The sequence below is a fragment of the Ursus americanus genome, chromosome 34 (assembly GCF_024610735.1).
Source record: "Ursus americanus isolate L20-20 chromosome 34, mUrsAme1.1.p, whole genome shotgun sequence".
NCBI lineage: Eukaryota > Metazoa > Chordata > Mammalia > Carnivora > Ursidae > Ursus > Ursus americanus.
The window spans coordinates 6,461,116-6,485,612 of record NC_142160.1 but is presented as its reverse complement, the minus strand read 5'-3'; the positions used below and the strand labels follow the sequence as shown (position 1 = coordinate 6,485,612).

Here is a 24,497-nt window from a genome sequence, read left to right as displayed (position 1 = left end):
CTGCCAATTACTGCATGGTTGGGGCCCCAAACTTGAGGTCAAGGGGTAGCTACCATTGGATTTCAGACAGATCTGAGATGATGGGTGTAAGATACTAAAGATGGGCCCACTGGGGATCAGTCTGCATAAGGAGAACTTAGAGAGAGAAATTGGGAGAAAGCAGTGTGAGTCCTGGACAGTGGTCCCTGCACCCAGCCCGAGGGACAGGGGTTTGAACTCTAGGAAAGAGGTGCAAACACAGAGTGAAGTAACCAAAGGGGTGGCTTCACATTATCACCTAAGGAGCTTTTAAAAAGTACGGCTGACTGGGTCCCACCTCCAGATCCTTACTTAATTGGTTTGGGGTATGTGCCTTAGCTTTGGGATTTTCTTTTTTTTAAGACTTTATTTTATTTATTTGAGAGGAAGAGAGAGAGAGCACAGGCATAGGGGGAGGGGCAGAGGGAGAAGCAGACTCCCTGCTGAGCAGGGAGCCTGACATGGGGCTCCATCCCAGGACTCCCAGGACCCACAGGACCCTGGGATCGTGACCCAAGCCAAAGGCAGACATTTAACTGACTGAGCCGCCCAGGTGCCCCGAGCCTTGGGATTTTTAAAAGCTTCCCAAGCAATTCCATTTTGAAGCTAAGGCTAAGACTCTGCATTGGCAAATGAGACACAAAACCTCAAAATGAGGTGCCTTTGTGTTACAGATGTACCCTTAAAATGGTTGATAATTGATATTTCAAGGACCCTCCTGGTGAGTTCACAAAAAAAAAATACTCATCTTGACTCTCAATACAACTTCCTCAGTACACGTAGGGGGATAAACTCCAAACCTCAGTTGTGTTTCAGGAGCTGGCTCGGCTTCTGTGTTTGGTTGCATAGAAAGGATTCGGTCTCCAGGTGTATGAGTCACATGAAGCCTATGCTAACTGACTGGGTTTTTCTTCTTCACTGAAGTGAGTGAATTGATCTGTTGTTTTGTCACTGCCTCGCTAAAGCCAGTGGGAGGGTGCCAGTTATCATTTGGAGAAAAGGTATCATTTTGAAGTACCAGAGACAGCGGATGAATTGTATTCATGAAGTAGATGTTTCACTCTACTTTTTAATTTGCTCCTGTTTGAGTTAACTGAGAGTTTCATCTTTATTTTTAAAGAATGACATTTACACAGCTGCTCAAACTGCCAATCTGTTACATAAACAGCCTTGTTTTCCAAAAGGCTGGCACCGCCTAGAGGCCAAATAATGTGCAGCATTTTTGGATTTCTCTGTGGAGGGAGTCTTCTTCAACCTGTTGCCTCCTGCCACTTGCGATGTGCCTCAGTCATGAGCAGTTAGTGGCAGGAGGGGCAAATGGGATTTTTCGTACTGCAAAATTTCCTAAGCCCCAGAGGAGTGGGGGGAAGGAGTACCAGAAAGACATTTTAAAGCCCCACTGAAATGCAATGACAGGGATGGGGAGCCCTGGAACAAAAGAAGCTTCTCACTGACATCAAAAGTTCAGCTTTGGAACCAGATACTGGGCTTGGTCAGTGACTTCACATGCAGTGACCTGGCTTTGCTATCTGTACATCGATGCGGGAGCCCAACCTTCTGACTGTAAAACCAGGGCTAAAATCTGAAGGTCGCAGTGGACCTGGGTGGCTCAGTCAGTAAAGCGTCTGCCTTCAGCCCAGGACCCTGGATCGAGCCCTGGATCGAGCCCCGCATCAGGTTTCCTGCTGTGTGGAGAGCCTGCGTCTCCCTCTCCCTCTGCATGCATCTCTCCTGGCTGTGCTCTCTCTCTCTAATAAATGAATAAAATCTTTAAAAAAAATAAAATAAGATAAAATCTGAAGGTCTTATAAGCTGGTTTCACCAAGCCTCAGGACAACAGCCCATTAAGCCAGTATTTTCAGTTTGGTTTGCACACCACTTAATCAGCATCATTGTGGGTACCTGTGTAAAATGCTGTTTCCTGGTACCCATCCCAGATCCACAGAAGCAACATCTGTTGGTGTAGGGCCCCGGAAGCTGAATTTTAACAGTCCATTGCAAATGGTGTCTGGGTGTAGCTCTCACCAAAGCTCAGAGTGACTGTTGAAAGCCCATGGGTTGCCTTGGGTGGGCCGGACTCTCTTTTGATAGACCATGGCTTTTCAACTGAGGAAGCACCAGCATGTGCAGGGTTGACCTCAGAGCTTCTGTATGTCCCACACGCAGCCGGAGGTACGTGTGCGCTCTGGACAGCTGTGTACAGAGCACCTGCACCCTTCCAGCCTTTCCCACCGTCTCGATGGAAACTGACTGGGCCAAAACCCTTGAATCTAAGTGTCAACCAGCTAATCTGATCCATTAGTCTTTGCTAATTGATTTGTGCTAATTAGCAAGGCCTAGTCCCCTGGCTCTCCAACTTAGTGTGCATCAGAATCACCGGGAGCATCTGTTAAAATACAGATTACTGGGCTCCACTTTCAGAGTTTCTGACTCAGTCGGTCCAGAAGATGGCCCAAGAATCTGCCTTTCTTACAAGTTTCCAGAAATTAATGCTGATGCTACTGATCCAGGGACCACTGGTTCTCAAGTTTTGTTGGGTATGAGAATCACCTAGAGGCTTTAAAATTTTTTAACACCCCACCCCAATTCAATCAGAATATCTAGAGGAGAGACCAAGCTATCAGTACTTTTTAAATTATCCCAGGGGCTTCCAACCAAATTTGAGAATTATTGGTCTATGCAGAAGAACCTGTGGAGTTTCCTAGGTGAAGATTCCTGGGCCTCCACCCAAAGAAATCTGGCTCAGAAGAGCGTCAGGAGAGTCTGTGCACTGGGGTTTTAGACAAGCAGCTCAGATACTGATAACACAAACTGAAGTGCAGAACTTTTTTTTTTTTTTTAAGATTTATTTATCTTAAATAAGAGAAGACAGAGAGAGAGCAGGGGAAGGGGCAGACGGAGAGGGAGAGAGAGAATCCACAAGCAGATTCCCCGGGGAGTGCAGAGCCCAACATGGGGCTCAATCCCACGACCCTGAGATCATGACCTGAGCTGAAACCAAGAGTAGGCTGCTTAACCCACTGAGCCACCCAGGTGCCCCCAGAGTGCAGAACTTCTAACGGTACATTAAACTCCATGGAGGGTTTTTTAAACACTATTATCCACCTGCCCAAAAATTCTGATTCAGTTGGTCCAAAGTTTGGCCCTTGTAACTGAAATTGTCAAAGCTCCCCAGTTATTTTAATATTTTAATATACAGCCAGGACTGAGAACCACTGATTTGTGCATCAGTATCACCTGTGGAACCTGTGAAACTACATAGATGCCCACTCCCTACTCCCAAGTTAGTGAATCAGAACGTTTAGCACTGACACCAGGGTATGTGTTTTTAACAAGCCTCAGAGAATATTCTGAGCATAGCCAGATTTGAAAACCATTGGTCTAAATTAAATTTCCCTTTTTTAACCATGGACTTCTGAGAAAATCTGTGAAAACTACTGGCTTAGATTAATGCTATTCTCAGTTTCTGTTAATAACAGCAAGCATTTCTTCAGCACCTGGATATGCCTGCTACTCTAAATTCATTATCACTGACTTACAGCGACCTAGAAGGGCTGAATTTGGGGGGGAAATCAGGGATAATAAATTTGTCCAAATGCAGGTGCCACCTAACATGAAACGGCTCCAGTTCTCAGGTGGACCATTCTGATATGCTAGGCTCTTGGTAAAGATGGGGATGTGGCCCAAGACAACTCTGGATGACCCACTCCCTCAGGTGCTGGTGTCTTCAATTCCACCAGGAAGTTTCCATTGCCCTTGTCTGACCACACGGGATGCTGAAAGTTTCACGACAAGTTTTGTTTAAGAAAAAAAAAAAGGAAGAAAAGCAAAGTATGTTTCTGGTTGTAGAGTGGACTTCTCACATTGACAATGGCACAAAGATTGGGCAAAGGTCAAGATCTAATACATGCCGGCCACAAGTGGCTTTGCTTCCTGCTCAGCAATGAATTCGCAAGATCTTCAAGGCTTGGTCTAGCGTGAGGTTATTACTTTCCTAGAATGTCTGAATCTATTTATTCCCTCTTTCTCCAGACTTCTTACTTTTTCATATTTTCTTACATGGCCAACTTTTAATTACCACAGGGGAACAGCAATAACATGTAGTTTTAAATCCCTAAATAATCCAAAATGTCTATATCCAAGTAGAAGTTTACTAACTACAAATCAAATAAGAAATAATTATATCACTTGTCTTTATTTCTCACAAATGACATCATCTGACTTTTGAGTCTGCCAACAGCTAAAGAAGTTACAAGGGTGGGGGAAGAGTTCAACTTATCAATTAAACATAACTTGGTTAATTCCAGTATGAAACATTCTTTTCACCCCTGTGTCTGAGAAAAGTTCCATCTTTCAAAACATATCTTCCCTCCCCATTTTCATTACCAAGATGACTCCTGAGCCCGGGGGGGTAAGCTTCTGCGTCCTGTGGTGGCAGGATGGCAGGAATGGAATGATGGCCCAGGGACTAACCTCCACATCCTTGCCATGTCCGTGAGAACACTGGGCTGATCGCTGATCTTCTCCCTGGACCCCTGAACCTGCTGACCACTGTAGGTACCTGATCTCACCTGATTCTTTTGGAAACTGTGCGAACACCCACATATAGAGTCTGTTGTCCTTGAGGCCTCCTTTGGCTGCCAAGTCTTGCTTCATGGTCTCCTATATTTTCTGCTCCATTTGTCCCCGAGCATTTCTATGTTCCCTTTGGGGGGGGGCAGATTTTCCCAACTGGGTTCTCTGACCCCACAGGCACATGCTCCATTCTGCACCAGTATGATTTCCTCCATGGTTCCCGTCCTCCCTCCCCTCCACCATTCCACTGAAACTACTCTTTTCAAGTTCACTGATGACCTCCATATTGCCCAACCTAGTGGCCCATTCTCAGTTCTCATCCTATTTCCTGTATCAGCAGGATTGGACGGTTGATTATTTTCTCCTTGAATTACTTTCTTTACTTGGCTTCCTAAAAATCTTGGTCTTCCTCTAACTTCATTATCAACTCTTCTCTGACTCCTCCCCTGAATTCTAACTGTGAGTGACCCAGGGCTCGGTCCTTAGGTCTTTTCCTCAATTCTCCTTTAAACTCACTCCCTTGGTGTCCTCATCTAGTCTCCTGGCTTTAAACGCCACCTAGGCTAACAATTCCCAAATTTCACTGCAAGTCTCAACCTCTCCACATACTCTAGATTCCAATATCCAACTGTCTAGTGCATAGTGTCATCTGGATAACCAACAGGCATCTCAAACCTGACCTATCCACAACTAATTTTTCCACCTAAAATCCGCCCCTTATACAAGTTTCCCCAACGTACAAAGTAGCAGTTCTGTCCTTCCAGTTCCTCAGGCCAGAATTCCTTTTTTCTTCCTCTCAGATTGTCAAAGCTCATCCATTAGCAATCTTGTTGGCTCTACCTTCAAAATATATCCAGAATTCACACTTCTGTCTTCACCACTCCAACTCTGGTCTCATTCTTTTTTTTTTTCTTTTTCACTTCAAAGGGTGAAGTATTTTTTAAATTTAATTAATTAACATATAGTGTATTATTAGTTTCAGAGATAGAGTTTAGTGATTCATCAGTTGCATATAACACCCAGTGCTCATTACATCACGTGCCCTCCATAATGCCCATCACCCAGTTACCCATTCTCCCCCACCCCCCTCCCCTCCAGCAACCCTCAGTTTGTTTCCTAGAGTTAAGAGTCTCTTATGGTTTGTCTCCTTCTCTGATTTCCTTGCCTTATTTTATTTTTCCTTCCCTTCCCCTATGTTTATCTGTTTTGTTTCTTAAATTCCACATATGAGTGAAATCATATAATTGTTTTTCTCTGATCGACTTATTTTGCTTAGCATAATACCCTCTAGTTCTATCCATGTCATTGCAAATGGCAAGATCTTGGGTTTTTTGATGGCTGAGTAATATTCCATTGTATATATAAACCACATCCTCTTTATCCATTCATCTGCTGATGGACATCTGGGCTCTTCCATATCTGGGCTATTGTGGACACTGCTGCTATAAACACTGGGGTGTAGGTACTGCTTCTATCACTGTGTTTGTATCCTTTGGATAAATACCCAGTAGTGCAATTTCTGGGTCATAGGGTAGCTCTATTTTCAACTTTTTGAGGGACCTCCATACTGTTTTTCAGAGTGGCTGTATCAGCCTGAATTCCCACCAACAGTGTAAGCAAGTTCCCCTTTCTCCACATCCTTACCAACATCTGTCATTTCCTGACTTGTTAATTTTAGCCATTCTGACTGGTGTGATGTGTCTCATTGTGGTTTTGATTTGTAGCTCCCTGATGCCGAGTGATATCTAATTCATTCTTATCTGTACCTGGACCATGGCATTAGTCACCTAGCTGGTCTCCTGCTTCCACGCTTGCCTCCCTTCAGTCTATTCTCAATAAAACAACCAGAATGATTCCTTTAAACAAAAGTCAAATTAGGTCACTGTCTATTCAAAAGTTTCCAGAAATCTCCACCTCAGAGTAAAAGCCAAAGTGCTTACAAGGTCCTAAACAATCTACTCTCAGCATTTCCTGCCACTGGGCCCCACCATTATCTCACGGACCTCATCTCCTACCTCTGCCCTTCCTTCATTCTCTTCTTAGAACACCCTTAGCCCGCTCCCTCACCCCCTTCAGGCATTTACACAGATACTGTTTTCTCAGTCAGGCCTTCTATAATAACCCTAGTAAAAAAATTACAAGCCTACCCAACCCCACTCTTCATGCTGGCCAACTCCTTGCTTTGTTTCCTCAGCGCATTATTTTTTTTTTTACCAATGGACATGTATTTTACATATTTGTTTATTGTCTGGTTCTCTCAAAATAATGCAAGCCCGTGATGTCATTTTACTAGAACAGTAAGTGCTCTCAATAAATATTTTTTAGTATATCTTATTAATTCTAATATTCACTACCCCCCACCCCACCAACAGGGGTTTTGACCTGCAGAAGCGGAACCAGGGTCCACCTATCTCACCACTTGCCTTTGTTCCTCATTTTCCCCTCCCTTAATGACTTTAAGTGTGGCAGACTGAATAGAGGTATTTATCTTCACTTCTCCCCAAACTCATTTTCCAAGGTAAAAAGACAATAGATAATATTTAAAATTTAAAAATCAAAGTTACGTGTAATTCTGTAATACGGCAGAAGATAAAAAAGAGTCGAGTGGTTGCCTCTGGGGAGTAAGAATTTGGGGATAGGGAGGTGTGGGAGATTAGGTCGTTGAGTTTGTTGTTTTGTCTTTTAAGTTTTAGGGTACATTTTGCAAAAATCTAAAAGAAACAGGTAAAATACAGTAATAGTAGGAGATTTAATACACTTTTTTCAAACCATTGAGATCTAGGAGACAAGAAATAAACACAGACACAGAGAGACTGAATAGTACAATCAGCTCACTTGTTTTAATTGCTAAAGAACTTGACACCCTCTGAGTGAAAGACACATAAACATCAATCATGTACATGACTGCAAAGAAAACCTCAAGAAAATATGGAAAGTAGGGATTTTATAGATCTCTTTCTCTATTAAGAATCCAGTTAGATTAGGAATAAATGATATATAAAAGGAGCTTTAGAAATTCAGAAATTCCTTTTCTCTCTTGATGGGGCTAACTTTCAACAGCACTTTCCCCCTGGGGACACAATACATAAAAAGCTTCATTTGACAGTCAAAGCTCAGCGATGACTTTGGTGTTCTAGCCAGTGACTACCCTGCCCCTGAAGCACTGAGATTCATTGATTAAAAGGATGAGGAGCCATATGGCATCTTGATTTAAGGGAATAAAAAATACATTAAATAATTCCTAAAATGTCGTCTCCATTATTCATTAGTGTGGTCATTACTTTAAATCTGGAGCCACAAAATGTCAATCAACTGATGGGAAGGACCAGAACTGCCAATCTCAGTTGCACCTCTCTGTGCATCTTTGGTCAGCATCTCTGAAAGGACTGATGAGCAGTAAGGCAGTAAGATTCACTGATGGCTGGATTTCAGCCAATTGCTGAAAAAAACCTTTAAAGAATCTGGATAAGTGCTTCTCAAAGTTGTGTGTCAGTTAAAATGCATATTCCTGGGCCCCACCCCTGCCCAACTGAATCACAATACATAGAGAAATTTAAAACCTACATTTTTCTGATTGGCTTTTTGCTGCAGTTTGAAAAAGACTGGTTTACATAATCTACCAACAATAATCTCCCTATAATCCAGAGTGAATGAACTAAAATCATGGAAAGAAATGGACTTAGCATTGTAGCTCTCTTTCTTGGTGGGGGTGTGGGAAGGGTCTACTGCTTTAGAGTTTAATTAAAACGAAAGTCTTGGGGCGCCTGGGTGGCTCAGTTGGCTCAGATCCACAGTGATTCCAGAGTCCTAGGATCGAGCCCTGCATTGGACTCCCTACTCAGCAGAGAGTTTGCTTCTTCCCCTGCCCCTCCCCCTGTTTGTGTGTGCACACACACTCTCTCTCTCAAATAAATAAAATCTTTAAAAAAAAAAAATAAAGAAAGTCTTAGGAATAACTACCTGACAGGCCTGACACACTACTATTATATTGGGTTATCTTTTATAATCTTGACTTTGACTCACTAGCCATTCTAGCAAAGGAAACGACAGAGTTTCAGCTTGACATGGAACATCTGGCTTCCATCCACATCTCCTATGTTATGTCAACCATTTCCCAGCACTGTGTCTCCAGTCAGTGTCCCACACGTGCCGGATGGCGATTACCACGCCATTTGTTCATTTCGCAGGAGGATTCTCAAGAAGAATGCCTGCCCAAATTAGGCAAGATACTTCACAAAATAAAAGATGTTCACGAATCTTTTAATTGGTAATTCCACTTGTAGGACTATGTTCTAACATTTCTCAGACTAATGTGCACAGACGTGTAGACCAGTGCACTGGTTGCAGCACAGCTTATAATAGAAAAAAATCAGAATCAGCCTAAGTATCTGTAACAGTTGGAGTTAAGTGTGTCTGCATAAAAGAGAACATTTAAAATCATCATCACTTACCAAACAGAAATATATTTCTTTCTCACCTAAAAGAAGTTCAGGGGAGGGAGGCCATCCTGGACTGATACAGCATCTTGGTGGTGTCATCAGTGACGGAGGCTCCTGTCTTACCAGTCGACCATCCTCAGGAAGTGGTTTCCATCCTTCCAGGCCCACTGCACAGCCATGTTTGCTACGTGCTCCCGGATACCCACTCACCACCTGGGAGCACAAAGGGAAAATAGGTAGAAATCTGAGCAATCAGCCAAGTTTAAATCAAGAACAAAAATTAAGCTTAAAGAGACTTACTGCACTGGACGAGGTTTACTGGATTCAACTTAAAATTTAGATTTTTCTTCCTACTTCTATATGGATAGAAACTATTCATGAAATCTGAATAAAAATTTTCTTTAAACTACATTTTCTTTGTTCACCTGAGTACAGTGGGAGTAAATTTACAATCTCTTTGAAAAATTTAAAAACTTTATTTTAAAGTCTCCTTCAGATTGCTTTATTATCTCAGTTTTAGAGGTAGGGGACTGAATTCTCCTTCTAGAATCCAAAGTGTTAAGTGAGACAAAAGGATCCCACCTTTGGTGTTCCTCATAAGTCAAATAATATCCTCCCTCTTGGGCCACACAGGAAGTGGGACTCACTCACTCACTCACTCACTCCTGCCTTTTCTACCCACAATGTCCTAGGGTCAGTAAAGGTCAGGGGCGCCTGGGTAGCACAGTCGTTAAGCGTCTGCCTTCGGCTCAGGGCGTGATCCCAGCGTTCTGGGATCGAGCCCCACATCAGGCTCCTCCGCTGGGAGCCTGCTTCTTCCTCTCCCACTCCCCCTGCTTGTGTTCCCTCTCTCGCTGGCTGTCTGTCAAATAAATAAATAAAATCTTAAAAAAAAAGTAAAAGTCAGTTTTTCTTTTACTTCCTCCTCCTAACTATCAGGACTTCCCTTAGTATCAGGACCTGCTACCTAATTTTTGGAGTCCAGTGCAAAATGAATAAGGGCCCCTTGTTCAAAAATTATTAAGAACTTCAAAATGGTGACAGCAGAGCATTAGACCAAGTCCAGGGTCCATCTAAGCATGGGGCCCTGTGTGGCTGCACCGGCTACGCGTGTAGCGGGTCCCACACCTGGCCCCACATCTACCCAAGGTCTTGAAGTGGTGGCTTTGGGGCTTTCACTCTCCCTACATAATAACTTCCTCCTTTCTGATTCTGGCTTACCACTTAGACTTTACAGCTGATTAGAATAACTTCTCTACATGTAAAGGAGCCTGGACTTCAAGCTTACTTTCTTGTTGTGGAACTGAACAAAATTTAACTTGTGACAAAAGCTAATGAATGTCTTTTCAGAAAATAGTGGGTGTTCCCCATCCCCTTTCCTAGAAGCCCTGCCAATCACACTGCAGTGTAGGGGAAAAGATTTTCAGGATAGAAAAACAGAACATCTGAAAATATTTTTTAAATAGTATTCTTGTCACAAAAGGAAAAAATACAAATCCCTTAACTAAGAATAGGAGCTTATAAAACAAGAACAATTGGATTTGAAAAATAACTGAATAGAAATCCAAAAATGAAAATAGGCTCATTAAAAAAAAAAAAAAAACCTGAAAAGAGGATTAGTGGATTGAGAACTTTAAAAATAACAGCAAACACATCCCAGAGAAACAAAGAAAATTAAGAATATGAACAAGATGCTGGGGGTGCATTGGTAGCTCAGTCAGTTAAGTGTCTGACTCTTGGTTTCGGCTCAGGTTATGATCTCAGGGCCGTGAGGCCAAGCCCCATGTCGGCCTTTGTGCCCAGCGTGAGCCTGCTTAAGATTTTCCCTCTCCCTTTCCACCCCACTTGAGCTCTCTCTCTTAAAAAGAAAAAAAAAGAACATGAACAAGATGCTAAGAGACAGGGAGGAAAGAAAGGGGATGATTCAGTATATTCCTAGTCAAAATTCCAGAAGAATAGAATGGAAAAACTTGGAAAGAGGAAATAAAAAGACAAGTGATCAGAATTTGCCAGAATCAAAAGAATTAGATTAAATAAGTAAAAAGTCATGAGCAGGAAAAATAAGAACAATTTCAAACACATTTTAGTGAAACTACAGAATATTAAGAGAAAATCCGCAAATCCAACAGAGAAGGCAGATTATCTTAAAATGAAAGACCACATATTCAGACTGGCTACAGACTGACAGCCGACTTCTCAGAAGCAACAGATGCCAGAAGAGAATAATTCCATCTTCACAGTTGTTCAAGGCGGAAAACCGACACAACAGAACTCTACCCACAGATAAATGATCGTTCGAGAGTGAAAGTAATGTAAGTACATTTTGCATACACCCCAAGCCCAAGAGAGCTAACTGAGCCTCACCAAAAGCACTCCAGCAAGAGAGATTCCAGCAAGAGAGAACAGGAAGCCAGATGAAACATGACATTCAGGAGCAATGAGAAGAAAAGAAAGAGAAAACTGGTATAGAAAATGCTAACGAACAACAATAACCATTCTTTTGTATTTAAGAACGAGGTAGAACTGAAACTCCAGACAATAGTAACATGGGAGGTTGAAGAGGGTTGCTGGCAGTAGGAAAAAAACAGGCTAAATTCCTCATCTGTTTGGAAGGAGAACAGAAATTAACTTTTGTATTTATTTTAAAATACCGTGAGTTGTAACAAAATTGTACAGATATGTACTAAGGGGCTAGAAATAGAACGTGTTAACTTTCAAAGTAGGAGAGAATGGGAAAGAGAGAAAACTTGACCAGTCCATCAAAGAAGAGAAGAGGGGGAGAAAAGCAAATAAAATCTAAAAACAAAAGCAAACAGAAACAAACTAAAATGTTATAAGTATTTCCAAATAGGTCACATACCATAAATGATACCCACAAATAAGACTCATTCACTAACAGAGATCTTTATGGGTGAGTTGAAGGACAAAGGCAACCTGTAATATGATATATTCAAACATACACATGTGCTAGTACATACTGTCGTTTGATTCGTAAGTATGCACATTAGAAGTATTGAAAAATATTTTAAGAATACAACTTAGGGGCACATGAGTGGCTCAGCTGGTTAAGCATCTGCCTTTGGCTCAGGTTATAATCCCAGGATCCTGGGATCGAGTTCCGCATCAGACTCCCTGCTCAGTGGGGAATCTACTTTTCCCTCTGCCCCTCCCCCTCCTCGTTCTCTCTCTCTCTCTCTCTCAAATAAATAAATAAAATCTTAAAAAAAAATACAACTTAAACTCAACTGTCTCTGGAATGGGACAAAACAGAATGGGGAACAAAAAGGACTTTGATTTGATTTGAAATCTTTTATATTTTTAATTAAAAAAAGACCAAAAGGAAATATAATAAAATGCTAATGGACATTGAGTATACAGGTTGTTTACTGTTCTTCATTCTGTTCTTTACTTTTTAAATTTCAAAATTAAAAACAAAACAAAATATAAATCAAGATGGGGGAAGGGAAGTGAGAAGAAATCTAAATATCTCAGAAAATACTGTTTAGTGCTTTAGTGCTTATTACAAGTATTAAAATATATATTTAAAAACACAAAAACACGTTTCTCTAAGAATTCTTTATTATTCAGATTTTACAGTGATTGAAAATGAACTTTCCACTTAATTGGTCAGAATTAGGAAGTTTTAATAGGCAAAAAGAGCAAAAAGTATGTTATCGGGATTGCCTAATGATGGACATCAAAGGATAATGAAAGATTTTGTTTTGGACAAAATATCGTGGTTCTCTGAACTAGGGAGCAGAAAGTGGTACCCAAAGGACTCTGTCATTTATTAATGAGCCTTAGGTTTTTAAAATTAGTTTCTGAGCCTCTTCAAAGAATCCAATTTTATCTCAGAGCTAGAAATCTGGAGCACAAAGTTATCATTTTCAGAGAAAATGAATGCATAGTTTTCTTTAAAAAAAAATTCAGGATTTAGAATCTGGGGGAAAAAAAAATTACAGTGCTTCTACTTGGGCTGTGTTTTGGATCTAAGAAGTTTGATTTAATTCCCAGAGGGTTAATGGCTGTTCTTGGTTAAAAAATAAATAAGTGAGACCATTTTGTAAAATATCCTCCTTTTCATAAAGTAAGTGTTCAGCTTGAACTATCGTGTTCATGAAGTCAGATTCACAACTACGGGAGATTTTTGTAGTTATAAAAGAAGCTTGTCTCAGTTCACCCTATTCCTCCTTTAAATAAAAAATGCAGCCATTGTATTGAGCTTTGCTAACATCAGTGAAGCTTAGGCAACACCAAGAAGCACCCTCCTTGGGGTGGCTAACTGATTTTCTCAAGGTCATGCAGGGATATGGCTCAGGAAGAAGGGAAAAACCTTAGGTTTGCCTGTGACTAGTAAACTTATACTGGGCTCTTTGTGTGAGATCCCTTGGTCACTGATCTTCAAATTAAAAATAGCTCACAATTCACCTTGGGTCCTTTTGGCCTGTGAGAGCATGGGAACATGAATGGCTGAGGCATGGTGGGGCATATTCTGGATAAAGCCAAGAACCTTTCCTCATCTTCAGTATTTAAGAGCACTGAATGGTAACCAAGTAGCCGTTCCTCTTACGGATGACCATTAAAGTGAATTCTGTCCTGGGTTAGGCTGTCTCTGTGTAGGGAGGCCACCTACAGGCTTTAATGGGCATAGAAACTAGCAGGACAGAGTCAACCAGAGGGGATATGACCGGGACCAAGGGAGGTCTGAAGGGCTAGGTACGGTGTTGGGCAGTTCGCTTACCTTGGTACCTTTGTGCCAAGAGACTCTGGAAAACAACACTCGGATGGAATGATTGAAAGAATAAATTGGCCATAAATGAATGTTCTCAAGCATTGGCCAAAAATGAGTGCTCTTTGTTTGGTGAACCATAGAAAGATTTATGTGAACTTTAAAAGAATAATATACCCCATGGTGCACATAACACGTACCATTTTCTATATATTCAGCAGGTGTAAGTAACAACCCTTCAGGCTGAAATATGGGGGTCCCTGCACTCCTTCCGAGCTGCAGTCCTTAATGGTTTGTTGGCTCACTGGTTCGGTCAGGAAGTTAGTTAGCTCTCTGGAAAGTTATGTCAGCCTGGGTATGGCAGCCACCTCCCAAGACTCAGTTTATCTTTGATCCCTGAATGGACAAACACAGCCTGCCCCAATCTCTCTGTTTTCTCTGACTCCGAGAAGCATCCTGCCCTGACATCCCCGTGCCATTAAAGGCTAAAACTGTTGAAGCAGAGCTGACCAGACTTCTGTGCCCCACCAATCAAGTAAAACCACAGGCTGGGTGCAGACTTCCATAGCCAAGCAACTCCTCAAAGCCTCCACTGTCTTGATGCACGTGAAAGTGCTTGCTATCTGATCTGCTTTTGTGAAGTCTCAGACCTCTGACCTCAGGCAGCTTTCTTTAAAAGATGAGGAGGAGAGGTATGGGAGTTCACGAGCACCAAAGCTAACCGAGTTTACTCAGCAGTCCAAATTCAGGGGCCAGGGTTTGTCTCTGGACTCAGCCCAGCTCAGAAACAACGAAGTCATTTCCAGAACTGTCTCTGGGCATTGGCCAAAGGGCAGCATGTGTATCTGTGGTTAGCAACAAAACCAAGGACTATCCTCTGATTCCTCACCAAAGAGTGTCTCTCAGCAGGTCCAACATCAAGAAGTTACCAAAAACCGTGGTAATTTAGGTAGGCTGGAGTCTGGGATGCTCCTGAGACAGACCACAGCACAACAGTACTCAGCCGTTTCTCCTAGGCCTGCTGATCCCCTGCACAGAGACGTATGTTCTGAATTATATGTGCTGTACTTAATTTGGCGCCTGTAGCTGCTGAGTTGTTTTTATTTCTCACAGTCTTGGCTGTACCACTTCAGAAAAACTCCGAGTAGCTAAGAGGGCTTTCTGAAGGAGTATTACGCTAAACTCACAAGTCAGACCATGACAAGCAAAGGTATATGAATGAAATTAGGTGCCTCAGCTGAAATGCCAAACTTCCTAAGCATTTTCTTTGTAAGATTCAGTTCACACCCTTAAACTAGGGCACCTCTCTTTCTTTATGCTGTGGGGAGAATGACAGTGCACCCCTTTAGCGGGCAGGAGGTCCCTAGCCAGAGTCACTTTCCTGAATGAACAGGTGATGACTCCTTTACCTTTCACTGTATTTAACACATAGTTGTACACTCTGGCCTGGAATCTCACTTTTTATAGGCAATATTGCCCGTAATAACTGCCTGCCCTGGAGAACCCATCTGCTGCATCTTACTGAAGCCCACACCCCAGTGCATGAGACTGTCCTGCACAGTTAAGCACAGCTGCACTGGCATGAAGCGATGCACCGTTCACGGGGTTTTCTCAGGCCTCTCTCCCTGTGGTCCCAGGACCAGGAGAACAACTTCACTGGCAAGCACTAGCATGATGTAGAAGTTGTCCATGATCTCCCTGGTCAGATGTTATTCTCCCTCCAGGAAGATATGCTACAATTCCACCTTCAAAGAGCCATTCCTTTGGGCAAAGACACTGCCGTCTCCAAGAGTTTCTGTAAGCAAAGGAGCAGAGTGGAAACTGTCCTGACTTTGGAGTTGGGCAGATCTGAGTCCCAGTAAAAACTCTGCTGCTTATCAACTGTGAGACCGTGGGCCAGATACTCAACCTCCTGGAGCCTCGGACTGGCCTATGTAAAACCCAAGAACTCTGTAGGACTCACATAAGGCAGCATCTATTTAGGCAATGTATATAGAATAGTAAACTTATGCCTGATACAGTGTAGATCCCAATAAACTATAGATGTCCCTACAACTATTAAACACAAGCACTTCCAGGAGCAAAGTTATTAATACCTTGACACTTTGTAATGGTATCTAGGCTAGCTCAAGTGCAAGTATGGAATCAAGTGGGAGCTAGACAGAACTAGCTTTACACTTTACAGCCCAGGAGCTATAAGAAAGTTCTGAGAACAGAAGGGTAGGAAGAAGCAAAAGCAAACCTTATTACCTTTATAATCTGGCCCTCCATGTGTATCCCTATAACAGTTAGAGTCATTGACTTGGTGAAACTGTTTGCCTAATATCATACAGTTAATTGAGCAAGAACTAGAATTAGAACCCATACCCTATTTCCAGCCCTGGGCTCTTTTCCCCCAATGATGAGTGTATATATAAACTGATGAAGGGGTCAGGGTAGCAAAACACTAGATCAGGAATCAAAAACCTACTTTTAAAAAAGAAAGGAGCATTGGAAAATTCCTGAGGGTAATGAAATGATCTATATCTTGATTGGTGTGTGGGCTATGGTTACATAGATACATACATTTGTCAAAATGCATTAGCTGGATACTTCAATTTCATGCATTTTATGGCATGCAGATACACCTCAGGTAAATTAGTTTAAAAACATACATAGACTTTCCAGCCCCATCTCTGACACCAATGAGCTGGGTGGTCTTGGCCAAGTCAGTTCTCCCCTCTGGGCTTGAGTTTTCTTGTCTTTATGATGAACGGTAATAATTAGACAAAACCTAACATGCCTTCCAGATCAACACTATGATATGATAAGCAAGACCTCTTCGCTTCATTTCAGCCACCATTTTAATGCCCACTGGACTCAGCAGTAGGCTCAGAGAGACAGGCATACAATTTGGGGGGAGTGGGGATGAACAATGGCATGAGCAGGGAATCCAGTGTCTTTCTACTGCATCATTAACTTTCCAGCGGCACTTTAAAGAACACAACTGGTTTTCCACAGGGATCCAGCAATGCAACATGACTGAGCTTTGGGATGAGGATGATCTGGCCCCGGACAAGTTGTATCTGCCACCAGAGATAACAACTTTCACATGGAGAGTGGAGAGAATGTTTCCTGGACAATGGGAATGACTGACAGATATTAAACGGGAGGAAATTGAAGGCTCTGCCAAGTTTCATGATAAAATGCTATTTCTCACGGTAAGGTCAAGCTGTCTCTAGTGCAGCTACTGCTTTTAGAATACAAAGGGAACACAGCAGATTCAATACAGTGCATCAGGCTTTGCAAAGAGTATGTGATCAAAGGGCACTTGTTTCATTTATAAATGAAATTGAATGACTATTACAGCAATAAAAATCATCAAGGATGAATTTGGAATTCGCTGATGAACTAAAAGCTGAGAAACATCAGTAAAAAAATCTCTAAAGGTTTGATCCCGAAGTCCTTTGGATGGAAAATGCCCACTGATGTTTTCAATATTACATATGTAAAAGGAAGGTTAAATTGGACTTTCATGGGAGAGCATTATACCAGCAGCTACAGTTGGCATTATTATAACATATTAATGAGTGCTTAAAAAGGTGGAATATATTCACTGGTGTTAAGTCTTATGGTTTCCAAAGACTAAGAATCTAAAAACAAAGTTTAATGTGTATGAATCATTGAGTATTGCGTTTACTTACGCAAATAGGACAGAAATAAAAGTCATATTTTAGTCCCAAGTTGCATTAAAAAAGAGAATAGCATTTGTTTCTCATTTGTAATGTTTAGGGAACAACCCTGTGATGGTTAGTTTTATGTGTCAACTTGATTGGACCACAGGATGCTCAGATGTTTGATTAAACATTATTCTGAGCATGTCTGTATGTTTTTGAATGAGAGTAACATTCAAACTGGTAGACTGAGTAAAGCAAATTGTCCTCCCTGATGTGGGTGTGTACCATCCCACCTGCTGAAGGCCTGAATAGAACAAAAAAAGTGAAGTAAGAGTTTGCTCTCCCGGCTAGACTTCCTTCAAGCTGGGACATCCAGCTCCTGCCTTCAGACTCTGACCTGGACTGGAACTTATACCTTTTATTCTCCGGTTGTCACGCCTTTGGACTCAAACTCAAACTACAGCATCAGCTCTCCTGGGTCTTCAGCTTGGCTACTACAAAACTTGGGAATTTTCACCATCTACAATCATGTGAGCCAATTCCTTATAATAAATCTCTTCATATGTATATGTTCTGTGTATTACATACACATATATATACATGTATTCACATATATATGTGTGTGTATCCAGGTACATACACAGAACCAGTAGGATATATATATCTGTTTTTCTAAAGATTTCTAATACAGACCCCCTCAAATATTTCATCAGTTGATTCATGTTAACATCAGTCAACATTTTGGGGATTGGATCTCAAAACTTACATTGAACATAGCCTTTGATCCAGCATTTGTCCTTCTAGCAATTTATCCTACAGAAATAGTTGGACATGTGTGCAAAGAACTAAGTGTAAGGATCAGGGCCACCATGTTGTGCAATGTCAGGTTCAGAGGCACCATTATCATTGAGGCTACGTCAATGGTGCCCCTGAAGCATCATGAAGACATTCACTATTATCTTGTTTGAAATGGCAAGTAACTCAGAACAATGAAATTTTCCACTATTGGAGGATGATTAAATAAGTTATGTTACATCTATATGATAGGATAGTGTGGATATTATGCCTCTGTTGAAAAAAAGTGAGGTCTCTCTATATGATCTGATAAAGACAGGTGTCTAAGTCAAGAAAAACAAGGGCAGAACAATGTAGAGTATGTTCCTACATGTGTATATATATGTTTATGTTCACACACACACACACACACACACACAAGGAAAATTCCTGGAAGGCCATATAAACTATTAATACTGGTTGCTGTAGTTGCATACCCTTTTTTAGTGTGTGTATGTATTTACCATGGACAAGTATTACTTTTGTAATTAAAAAAAAAAAACTAGACTAATACAAAAGTCCATCCATCCACTCAATAATTCAGGGTTATGTACTGAGCAGTGCACCAAGTACCTCCCCAAAGTGAAGTAGTCCGTGTCCACTAAAATACTCTACTTTGTTAGTGTAGTTGTTCTTCGTAGTGTCACTGTTGTTGCTGTTGTGAATTTTATTCAATAAATATTTATGAGGGACCTACCAATTGCTGACACTCTTCTAGGTGCCAAGGATGTGTTAGTGACCAAAATTTTTGAGACAAAAAATGTTTGCCTTCTACAATCTAGCTACTGAGATAAAAAATGTTGCAGTCTGTGCCTCACATTCATGTGGCCGTAACATACCTCATACAAGCAGTCATCCTACAAATGCTCTCAGAGGGAGGGCACACGATATGTGGATGTGCATGTATGTGGCAGGGTTACATCTGGCTGGCATTCACGTCAACACGCCTATATAATGAGGGCTCTGTTCAGAGCACATGCGACAGGTGTGTAAAAGGTCCCTGCAACATGTAAAATCTTAGTAACAAGCAGAGTCATCTTTCAGAACTCAGTGTGGGCTACGTCTGCTGCTGCTGCTGCTGCCCCTGCTCGTCCACCCAAAACCCTTCAGGATGGCAGTTCAGCAGACAGCTAGGTTCCTGAATCCCAGGCTGGCTGTAGTTTAAAAGATGGTTGGGTGCCTAAATCCTTAAAACTTGTCACTAGTCCCAAGCTTGACATTTCCCTCTGGTAAGACCACAGTGGCTTACAAGAGACTGGAGGCTCGCATAGTTCACCAAAGGGCAGTTCTAAGTACCTCCTCACTCTGGATTGTCATCCTAGTCACCACTCTCTGGGGGTTGAAAGTTGGCTCCTCCCCACCAAGTCCAAGTGCTACAGTTGTTTCAGTATCTACCAAACCCCAAATGTCCATGCATGCCCACAGCTGTGCACACCCACAGACACACATATGAATCTCCCCACATACCGGCTTCTTCACAACCTCTTACTAGATCCACTGCTGCAGTGGCTGGAACTGACAAGTGACTCATCAGACCTTCTATTTTCCTTCCTGCTTTGACCTTGCAGATTCACCTGAACTGCTTTTGGGACCACTAGCCCGAAGCAGTCAGAAAACAGCTACTTACTTCCTTTACAGCTAAGAGCAGGACAGAGTTCTGATTGTAATTTCTACTGTACTGAGACTTTGCCCTATAATCTTTCTGGCTGACTCCTTTGAGTAGCTACTACTCACTTTTATCACCTTATAATGATTCCCTCCCATCTGCAAAGGAATAATAGCTTCTGACCAGTGACAGGAACAACAGACCCAATAAATGGTTTATTTAACCTTTTGTAGAAAGAACTTGGGAGCACACAGTACCCATTAGATGCCAAGACCCAGATTTTAATTTAATTTTAGGACTAAAATTTATTTTAAAAGGTAGAGCTGCCTGCTTTGGCCCTTGGGAGTACAATAAGCAGACATTGATTTCTGCTGAAGTTAACATCAAGAATTATTGAGCTGAAAAGTGCAGGCTGCCCCGGTCTCCACCTCAGTCAATATTTACCTTGAAAAATAATTAATCTTGATGTTAAGTAAAAGCAAGCACCAATGTATGCGTTATTACTTTTTCCACGATGAGACAAAAGTTGACAAAATATATGCACACATATATAATTTTACAGGAATACCAGAATTAGCAAAAACTTAAATTACAAAAATTAAAGCCCACCCAAGAAATTCCTCCATCTCTTAATGAAGTCACTCCACCAACTTACTCACCTGCCATATGCAGACAGTGCTCTTTGCTCCCAAGGAGGCAGCAGGCTTCAAAACACTAGAGGGTCACCTAAATGTATGACTGCCCCCCACCGCCCCGCATCAAAGAGCATCAAAGGGTTCTGTGTCTCAATGTATCTCTCATGAGCAAAGAAGAGCAACAACAAAAGTGCACATGGCTGAGTACATTTGGCCATTTCAAGAAAAACAGGATACATCTCAGAGACACTGTCATTCTCCCCAAGTCCATGTGCATCTGCACCCAGAAAATACACACTCAATAGCTCAAACAAATGTGGCTGATGGCTAAGAAGGCTCCTGCAAATATTACTAGTAATATTCAACTGCTACCATTTAAATCACATGCATGAAGCTCTTGGCACTTACCATGTCAACTTTGGCCTTTCACAAGGATTATCTCATTTACTCTTTACCTTCACCCCATGAAGTCAGTATCGTTGGCCCTGGCTTAGAAATGAAAACAAACCAGGGAGTCTGGGTGGCTCAGCTGTTAAGCGTCTGCCTTCAGCTCAGGTCATGATCCCAGGGTCCTGGGATTGAGCCCTGCATCGGGCTCCCTGCTCAGCCTGAAGCCTGCTTCTCCCTCTCACACTCCCCCTGCTTGTGTTCTCTCTCGCGCTCTCTCTCTGTCAAATAAATAAATAAAATCTTAAAAAAAAAAATGAAAACAAACCAAAACAAAACCCTCATTCCTGAGAATGGTGCTGCCAGCCCCGGTGGCTGCTGACAGCTCCCAGCTGCCCCTCTTCAGGAACTGGCCTCTGAAGAAGGGAGCCACTTCACCCAAGGTGATACCCCGCCCTTCCTGGGGGCAGCCGTTATATAATAACCAGTAGATGGAGGGGAGTACCAAGGCCTGGTCCTCCTGCCTCCAGAAAGGACCCCTCTGACCATCCCAGGGATTGGCTGAAATCTCTCCTGCAATTGCATGGCAGTTCAACGTCTCCTTCTGCTCAATCTTGCTTCCCTCACTCCTTAAAGGTGATGTTCCCTTTCTCATCTAAGACAACAGTTCTCATTTAAAAAACGATTTGATGCTTGGACTCTTTCTCTTCCACGTAGAGAGCAGCATGGTTCTACATGCAAGGAGATTCAGATTTACAGTGCTGTGGTGTGTGAGCCATTCCTCGCTCGATGACTCACCTAAGGGGCCAACATCAATCCTGGGACAGATCCTGGGTAGAAGTTCGAGATTCCAGATCCCCACATTCATTCCAAGCCGCTCTGAAAGCAGTCCTGACTTGATCTTGCAAACACGTAATGGGAAGACTTGGCATCAAAGTCAGTGAAGGCTCCTAACCACACTTCCTGACCTTGCTGTAACATGATCATTTTATTACGCCTTAAAACCCTCAATTTGATTAAGTATCAGTAGAAAATCTACAGCCTAATTTGAAGCCCTTATCCTGATGGTAAAGGGAAAGACCACGTAATCTTTCAAGTTTTTATTTTGTTTTTGCCAATTAGGAATGTTACCTCTCTTCTCCCCAACTAAAAGGAATAAAATGAGTGAAGTTTAATGAGAAAAATCTGAGTGAATACTCTCTTTCTCACTGGTAAAGCAGAAATAAGCAGGAGATGAATGGTCAGTAAAGGAGCATACATTTACTTGGACAACAATGAATCCCTAAAAAGTACTCATCAGTTCCCCACCCCAATAGCCCGATGTTCCTGGACGGGCAACTGCCAAGACATCTAAGACAACTCATTTTGTGTATCAACACAACTCATGTCTTCTCCCTGAAACCTGTGAAGGATTCTTTAAATGTGTTTTTGCCATTGATTTGTTTTCCTTTTTTTCTTTCCTTATTCCTTCTTTCTATCTTTCTCTCATTCTTTTTAAAAGAATATTCTCTCAGCTAGGAAGGAAAGCAAACTCTCATTTTTCTGCTGACTGGCTTGTGCACAACTGGAAATTATAAAAGAAATTGCTGTATCATTGATGTAGTAAGAAAACAGGAAGACAATTTTCATCCCAAAATGAGCCCTCTCAGCTGAAGCTCCCTTTGTAGTTGATGACCACACGCTTTCCATCTCGGCATGGGGCCAGTTTTATTAAAATCCTATAGCAACAGCTTATTTTTCAAACAACACTCAAAAAAGGCACTTTATGATGAATTTCCCCTAAAACTGCTCATGGTCATGTGTTTGGCACCTTCAAGGACTCCAATGGGAAAGGGACCTTACTTCACAGGGGAAAAGTCTGAATGTTATTCTTTAATGAAAAGCATTTGTTGGGCCCTCAGGTAATGCTCAAGCAAAGAGGCAAGTGGGCACAAAAGCACAGAAAAACTAGGGACCCAGCTCTTCGTACATCACTTCACTAAACAAAAAGAGTAAACTCTGTGTGACCTAAAGAGCTTACAATAACAAGAGTTATTATGATGGAGAATGACAAGAAAAACTAAAAGATGCCTATTTTTAAGAAACTGGATCAGAGACGCCTATTGATGAGTTAAAGGAAGAAAGGAGAGAAGAGAAGAGGGTAGCAAAGGAAAAACACTGTACTGCAAAGAGAAGATGAAGGTCAAAGAAAAAGGAAAGGTGGAGGAGCGGAGAGAGGAGAGAGGTGGACCCTGATCCCTCATTTACTCTGTAATTTGGAGAGCAGTTCCATTAATCCCAAGAGACAGCCTTGATCTAGAAAACCACCAGGAATAGAAAAACCAATAAACCAAAGATGGTCTTAAACAACTTGACTGCTTTAGCACCAAGTAACTAGAGAACTTTAGGGCACAAATGATCAAAATTAACCTGCCTCCATCCATCTAGTGACTTATCTACTTATTAATGTGTGACCAAATGCCCTCACACACATACACACTGAAAAAGAGTACCAGATAAAATCTGCAATTGAGAACAAAAAAGTAGTGACAACTTTGGAATAAACGATGGAGTTACTCTTTTATAAAAAGTAATGATAATAATAATAAATAATAAAGTGATTAAACTGCCCCAAGCATATTTAAGGAGCACAGAAGTCAAACACAAAGTTTGGAGTAGAAATTCCACATACGGCAGTAGCGACAGTCCTGTCCCACAGATGTTTCCTAGCGTCTGAGCTGTTAGCACTGGAAGGCACCTTGATGGTCAGCTTCTGCAACACTGTTGAATCCAGACTAGAGTCTTTCCACCGCTATCACATCCTCGACAAATAAGTACTCAGCAACATTTCCAAGTATACTGGCTTTTCATCTGTATCTTGGCTCTACCCATAAGAAGTTCACTTAATTCTTCCGCTCGAACAATACAAACATACAAACGTGCTACTAGCATTGATCAACCCTCTGTACAAGCTAAAACAATCGCAAAGGGATGGAGGGCTGGTGAAGTTAATAAACTGGGTTACGACAGCCTGTGGCAATTCTGCATGCGAGGCTCCAACAGTGTTAGCAGGTACAAGGAAGCATAGTAAGACTCCCAGTCCAATACTGCAAAAGGTGTCTGTGGTCCTCAAACCTTTGCTTAAATTCCCCTTTAGTAACTCCGGTTGGACAGCAGTCCGGATGGAATTCCTATAGAGACTTCCATATTAAATATTGGAAACATATTTAGTTGACACAAAATACACGGTCAAGTCATTAAATCTGCCCTCCCAGGTTGAACCTTGGCTGAAAACTGAATGGAAATCTCAGGGCTCTCTTTTTGAGAGTGGAAAATCTTAAGATATCCTTGGGTTTACTGAAGAACTAGTAGCAAACAGGACATTCAATCCCTCTCCAAACCTCTGCAGGCCTTTGGTTTCTCTCTGAAGTGAATTCTGAAACTCTAGATGAAACTGAAGACCACAGTATTTTTAGTTAATATTAGCAAATTCCTTCCTCTAAGAGGGTAAACTTCAGGTGAGCTATTTGGCCATTTTTAAGTGTGAAGTTCCACTAATGGGAGATTGGTTACGTTGCTTAAGTAAATGATGGTACTTTCAGGCAAAAGAATTGTGTGTTTCCAATTAAAATGATGGTA

General features: G+C 41.8%; 1 protein-coding gene across 3 annotated transcripts in view; it reads right to left on the bottom strand.

Annotated features, from left to right (window-relative positions):
• Window positions 1–24,497, bottom strand: part of GLIS3 (GLIS family zinc finger 3) — a 619,421-nt gene that overhangs the window by 496,098 nt on the left and 98,826 nt on the right. For all 3 annotated transcript variants that reach the window (XM_087858807.1, XM_087858808.1, XM_045772457.2), the window contains one exon: window positions 9,071–9,245. The gene's annotated coding sequence lies outside the window, so the exon portion shown is untranslated. The remainder of the gene's footprint in view (window positions 1–9,070; window positions 9,246–24,497) is intronic.